Genomic DNA, 7,572 nt, shown 5'->3' with positions numbered 1-7,572 from the left:
ATATAAGTAGAAACATATTATGTAAAATTTTAACTATCAATCACTCGTGATGTTCCGATCATTTCCGTGATTTTAAAAATAGTTTTTACTCTCAAAATGTAACGTTTCAAATGTATTTTTTTCTATTAAAATGATACTTCATCCCTATTTAATGTGCTTTGCATTAAGCTATTTTAAAAAATAAATGCAAATAATATATGCATTAAAATGATAGTGGTGTATTTTAATAAAATGATCTTTTGTATTTGGTATCGAGATGTGACCGAATAATGGCGGGAGACCCCCAGCGTAGCGAGAGGGAAGTCATGGTTTTATTTGCGGCAACCAGCCATAGCCCGATAGTTGCCGCAGTGCTCAGAAATCGCCATTTTGGTATCTGGCGTATGCAGGGCTTTGATCCGGATGTTATTAGACTTTGTATTCGAAAAATCTTTTTTGAGGTATGAAAGATGTTGCTTTTACATCGTCCTCGAATATTTTTCGTCTGCTATCGCTTCAGTCGAGTTATATCGTTCCAAATATTAAAACAAGTAGAAAGTTCATGCTAAATTGAAATGAAAAGGCGTCGAGTTTGTAGATACCCACCGATGTTTCTGTTTATTATGTGGCGTAATATTACGTATTATGACTCATGTGATGTAATATTTTATGTCTCAATATAAAACCCCTATTCCTAAGGTTAACCAAACATCCAAATATTTGGTAGGCTAGTTATTTCAAAACTGTATAGCACGTGTTTCTCAGGCTTGTAATAATGTTAGGCCGATAAAAGGGAAAAACCCCAACATATCCAATAAAAGTACTAATACAAACTTTTTTAATGTGAAGCAAAAATGATTTTTTTTTTTTTTTTTAATGAATTGTGGAGTAGCCTAATATTAAAATAGTCACCACACATTTGTTTTTTCAAGACTCGCAAGCACAGGTCGTACTATTTACTGAGAACTACCGAGAGCAACCAAGAACAATTACCGAGAGCAAGTGTAGAACTATCGAGCGCAAGTATAAAACTTCCCAGTGCATGTATATAACTACCAAGCGCAAGTATATAACTACCAAGCTAATCAATAAGGACAAATAAACACCAGTTACAATCGAAATTTGTTTAATTTATTTAACAAATCAATTCAATTTATTGCATATTACTAAACAAATTGGTGCCAGCAAACAGATAAAAACAAACAAATAACAATATTAATGTACAGGCCAGACGGAGAAATTTGTATTATTAATAGCATTATTATTCTAGAACTCAAAAGATGAATTAAAAATAAAAATGTGAACTTTTTGCACAAAAGTCAGCATAATTATTAATAAGTATGTTTCAATTTTAATTGTAGGGATTGTCTGTTGTTTCTGTTAAACTGTTGGTTCAGTTCAATGTTTGTCATTTTTTGTTGGTGCCTACAGCTTGCACACTTCTAGATCATTTCTTTTATCCTGTTTTTTTCGCGATAGCTGCTGATTTCGGAATCTCCTTTGCACAGTCCATTGTTGCAGCTCTGCTTCTTAGTATTCATTGCCACATCCTTTCTTTGAATTGCCATGTGTTGATGTTTCTTGTGGATACGTGCCAATATACTCTATCAACGCTATGTCTTGACAATTCTTCTCGAATCCATTTGGTATTTGTTCAATACGGGAAACTTGTGTTTTGAACTCGGACTTTCTTATAAAAGTCCCGACGAATAATCAGAATCTCACTCTCTTGAGGCTGCAGTTTTATCGCCTGCCACACACCCTTTACTTGTATTGAATACAAGCTGTTCTTCAGTTCAACTGCCTATAACATATAAAAAAGTTAATTAATTAAGTTTATGACAGAGAAAGTTCGAATAGATGCCACTTTTCAGTTCAACTTCCAGTAGGATATGAAAAAATTTGAAAAATTTAAATTTATATTCATGTCCGAAAACTCATATCGAATACAACCCATTTTCCAGTACCTAGAAGATACCGGAATACAGTTATCTTCCATGCCGTTCATCTCTGGATAAATGGAAACTATGTCTCTCTTTAAGACTGACATAGTTATTATGGAAAAAAATGACATCACATGCAGCAGCTTTGCAAATATCCTGTATAACTGTTGATACAAGTTCAAATCTGTGGATTTGACTAGGCTTTTCGTAATGTCCATTGTTCTTTAGTAATTTGACACAGGTCCGAACACTGAGTTCTGCTGCCAAACTTTTATTTCCTTCAACTGCTACTGATGCCGCATTAAAGAGACAGTTCCCATTGCTGCTTACATTCATCTGAATCATCTTGGCTGTGAGTCTACCCCACACGATTCTGGCACGCGTTGTGAATAACCATCGACAACGTGAATGTTGCTATCATAACGTTACCAGTATGCCTAATGTCTAACATTTGATCCTGAAGAAGAATTTCAATCATTCACGCAACGTCTTTTACCTTCGTTATTCCCAATTGTTTTTTTGCAGCTACACCGAGTAGAACAAGAAAGTTTTCATAATTGAATCTCCCGTTCTTCCCTCGGATTTTAGTGCACAGATACCCACTTTTAGTCATTGACAGAGTTTTTAAATCATCACAATTGGCATGTACCCATCTCCGGCACAAGTACCAATAGATGGACCTTTTTGCACTTTCTTCTTCACGTGTACACAGCATGGCCATTTGCATTTTGATGCAGGAGCTGGCTGTTTCTTTGGTTGGCATTTAATTTGGGCAAAAACCAGCCTGCCCTTCTACAAAAATGGCAGCCCATACGCCTATGTGGTGCTTGAATAATAAGCAAATAAAATCTCGCCCTCGGTTGAACTTGGTAAATAAGACCTCTGGCAAGCACCGGTGAATCAAGGACATCACATTTATCAACACATGAAGAAACAACACTTTTAACAGAACTATGTCCAAAATGAAAAACCTATTGATAAGTAATTTACATCTGTTCTTTTTTCACCAATAAAAAGTAAGTTTTCACAAATACCAAATAGGCTACATGTGCATAACAAGGGTACAGAGAAGGACATTAACGAACATGTAACAGGAATGGATTGCATAACTATTTGTTACATTATATACTCGCATCGTAGAGTCTCAGTCTCTTTAAGTCTCGCCATTTGGAATTCTCCCAATTTTTTAAAGTAATGCAGGCTTCTGAAATTTGCTAGAGCAATAGTTTCGTTCGTGTGTCATTTGCGCAAGTACATGTTTACTAGTTCATGACTTGGCTACATAAAAATTAAATGGGTTTCCAGAATTTATTTTGGTGTAACTCTATAAACAGCTTATACAAATGTTCAATTCTGAGGCCTGTATTATACCTCTTAATGTCTGTTTACTAGAGGGGTGTGGTATTACTGGTATACCGAAATACCAGTATTTTTTTCAGTTGTGTTACGTACCGGTATGTTTTGTACTGTACTAGTATACTTCAAGAATTTCTGTGCATGATAACTTTATGGAAATTAACCAGAAATAAATGATCAATGTCATAAAACAAAATACATAATTTCAAGAAATTATTTAAAAAGTAAATGTCAAATGTTAACCCTTATCCTGCCGCATTCTTTTTGCTAAATTTAAAGAATTTTCACCTGTTCTACATTTCTAGTAATTTTATTAAAATCCATGGACATTTTAACATGAAATTACACCCATATATACCATAATGATCCACCTACGTAAGGATAGCATTTTGTAGAGGGTAATTTTATTTATGTTACCATGGCAACAGCTGCAAATTTCAATATACAATTTTTTCATTAATAATCAAGAAAACATGAATAAAACACTACTATTTTTTCTTTTAATTTAAGTGTATGCTGTGATTTATTAAGCATAGTGATTGATTTAAAGAAAAAATTAAGTAGACTGCCATTTTTTCAGAATAATAGGGTGCAATGCACATACTGTCATCAATGTTTTTTTTGTAAATTATGAAGATAATGTCCAACATTATCTATTATACATTTTTAGTAATATTATTTCAGCATGAAATTACACTCATATATACTAAGAATATCCACCTACGTAACGCTAACATTTTATAGTCAGTTATATTATTTATGTTACCATGGCAACACCTGCAAATTTCAATATACCATATTTTCATTAATAATTATGAAAACTTTAATTAAAAACTAATATATATTTTTCCATTTAAGTCTATGCTGTGATTTATTAACCATACTGCTTGATGTAAAGAAATAATAATTAAGTCGACAACCGCGGTTTTTCTGAAAAATAGGGTCAGATGCGCATTTGGCTATCAACACATTTTTTTGTAAATTATGAACATAATTTTCAACATTAACTATTATACTGGTAATTTCTGGTAATATTATTAAAATCAGTTGACATTTCAGCATGAAATTATACACATATATACTAAGAATATCCACCTACATAACGCTAACATTTTATAGTCAGTTATATTATTTATGTTACCATGGCAACACCTGCAACTTTCAGTATACCATTTTTTATTAATAATTATGAAAACTTTAATTTAAAACTAATATTTTGGTTTTAATTTAAGTCTATGGTGTGATCTATTAACCATACTACTCGATTTAGAAAAAGAATTAAGTAGATAGCCAATTTTGTTTTTGAATAATGGGGTCAAATGCACATACTACCATCAACGCATTTTTGTAACTTGTGGAAATTGTGTCCAACATTACCTAGACACTAAAAATATGTATACTATCTCTATTACTTTATATATCTTTGTCAAATGACACACGATTTAAAAAAAGGTATATGCCCTTTCACTTCCTGTCATTTTCAAATGAACATAATTAATTCTGTTGCCATGGTAACCAGTGCAAAAAGAGGAACCGTTTCCCATATGAAATGTTTTAAATGAATTTATTTGAATACAAATCACTGTATAATGATGTAATAATAAGCTCCCAGCTGTTTACAAGAGATGGGTGAAAATTGTTAATTCTGTTACCACGGTAACCAATACAAAAAAAAAAAAAAAAAAAAAAAAAATATCATTTTCAAGGACTGAGAAAAAACAATGTATAGTGACATAATTGTACTATGCCTGTAGGAAAGATATATGAAGCTTATTAATTCTGTTACCATGGTATCCGGTTCAAAACTATATGTTATCATGGTACCCAGATCGAAACTGTTACCGTGGTAACCAATGCAAACAATTGGTTACCATGGTAAGGTATGTAAAACTGGAAACTATTTGCTGTGTGCATGCAACTTTTGGGTCATACGGTCAAAAGTAAGGACACCAGTAATCAATAATTTGAGGGTACTTTAAAACTCCACATCATAACTGCCGCAACTAGGTGGTTATGGGGTTTGGAATCTTTTTAAATTGGACACTGTATTTCATGTACACACTTTAAGCAGCAGCTATCTTACTATAATCATTCTAAAAATGATTAAAACGTATCCATTAATTCCCAAGATTTTAGGGTATATAATTTTACCCTTCATACCCTCTGGCAGAAACCCTGGACACTGATATTAGAATAATAGAAATAGTAAAAAGGATTTTATGCATTTCCGTAATTTATTGTGACACAAGATACTTGCCATAGTGCTTCACACGTCACAATTGTAAAAAAGAAAAGAAAAATGTCCATTCATCTAAAAAATGTTTTAAACCCAAAGAAACAAACATCAATATATGAGCCCTAATTAAAATTCAATATGTACCGTATACATAATGTGTATCCAGTGTTAAACACTTATGCATGATACAAAATAGATCTAAACGTTCACCTGAGTAAATTGCTGACCACAACTACCAAACACGTGGAGTGTGGAGAACCCATTTTCCTAGGGGATTAAAATGACCAAATTCATGGTTTTGGGTTTTTCATGGGAGAGCAACTACCAAATAAATTTGGTTGGAAATGGTCTAGTATTTCTGAAAACATAATAGTTTAAATGCATTTGTCTATATGATAGATGGTTTAATGAATTTGTCTCCTACCTGGGGGGGGGGGGGGGGGGGGGGACACGACATTAACGAAATTCACAAAAGTGATATTTGTATGGTATTCCTGGACACGATAATTGGCTTAATTTCCCCTATTTGTGCCCCACCTTTAGGAGAGGGGTAGAATGACCAAATTCACAAGCAAATGGGTCATGAATATGCAATTTCTATATAACTATTGTGATCTCCATGCCCACCTAGTTATGGATCACTGGTCGGTGCAAGTGGTTTACACCTACCCACTGAGCCTTGCGGAGCACTCACTCAGGGTTGGAGTCGATATCTGAATTAAAAATCCCATGCCTTAACTGGGATCCGAACCCAATACCTACCAGCCTGTAGACCGATGGCCTAACTACGACGCCACTGAGGCCGGTATGACAAGTTAGTGACACATGAAAAATTGGACATTTGCGGGCTTGCGCCGTTGTTCGCCAAAGTTGCAAATTGTGAAAAATATAAAACACTGGCAAAAGAATTTTCGGTTTGGTGAAAAAAACATTGCAAAAGTTTTTTAATCTTGATTTTAAGTAACCAAACATACTTTCAACCAGTTTTGTATGATTGATCCACCTCACCTCATGTCCGCTCTACCAGTCTACTATTCAATAGTCTGCTTCAATAGTAAAGCTAGAAAATGTGATCAAATAATATGAAATACTGTTTTAGACATGTTGCATTGTTGATACTAAATTAGAGAGGATGGTTTTCCGCGATCACGGAAAAACTCACGGAATCACAGAATTTAGTAACTGAAACGGAATTAGCAATTTTTTTATAATAACCTTCAAAAGTTCTATTTCTGGTTCAAGCACCATTATAAATATTTTTGGTAGTTTTAAGATTTAATATTAATACTATACGCATAGTGTTTTTGTATGGCAACCTTCGTGCAGCGCACTGTAGGCCTAACACTTACAGAACTGTTAATTCTCGGAAGTTAATCTTAATTGCTGTAAGCTTGCAACAAAGCATATTTGGCCTCTAAGTTCAAAGATACATAAATGACATTGTATGTTCAGAAATTATTGTATCACTGAATTGCAATGATTAGTATGATGTCACTACTAATGTGGTATACCATAGTACATACTGCAGTGTTAAAAAAAAAAATCTATGGTATGCCATGGTACATTTTTTTTCATGGTACCTGTAGAGTATGTTGGATAACACCACCTAAATGTCATTAGTGAAACCTGGTCTGAGACCGGACTATATGTACTCTTATTATTACTGGTGTGAGACCCTATGTAACATTCACTCAACTATTCTGATGATGACGTAACACACAATAAATGGAGCATGGCTAAAGACACCGTGTTTATGTCCTTTCAATATGCATATTGTTCAAATACCCAACTCTACTGTTTACGTTACCAGTCTCACATTTAGAAGTGCAGACATAGTCAAGCAGCCAAGAAATTTTAAATATGTTAAAAAAATTGTTTCATTTTACTTTTAAAATTATTTTGTGTTTACACATGCACCAAAATAGGCCAAAATACACTTGTAGTTTTCTTAATTTATGGCAGTCAAGCCTAAAATATATAGCAAAATGTCGTCTGCACTTATATGTTTATATCTTCATACTAGAGATTGATGTCTCTAAAATAATTTTGCTATATATA

At 33.5% G+C, this 7,572-nt stretch overlaps 1 protein-coding gene across 1 annotated transcript in view; it reads left to right on the top strand.

Moving 5' to 3' along the window:
- Positions 1–280: 280 nt before the first annotated feature.
- LOC121370910 (chromatin-remodeling ATPase INO80-like) overlaps positions 281–7,572 on the top strand; it is a 71,965-nt gene continuing 64,673 nt past the window's right edge. The window contains exon 1 of the mRNA XM_041496443.1: positions 281–440. The gene's annotated coding sequence lies outside the window, so the exon portion shown is untranslated. The remainder of the gene's footprint in view (positions 441–7,572) is intronic.

This window comes from Gigantopelta aegis, chromosome 4 (genome assembly GCF_016097555.1).
Source record: "Gigantopelta aegis isolate Gae_Host chromosome 4, Gae_host_genome, whole genome shotgun sequence".
Lineage (NCBI taxonomy): Eukaryota > Metazoa > Mollusca > Gastropoda > Neomphalida > Peltospiridae > Gigantopelta > Gigantopelta aegis.
The sequence above is the reverse complement of the archived record's forward strand: the minus strand, read 5'-3'. Positions and strand labels throughout refer to the sequence as shown.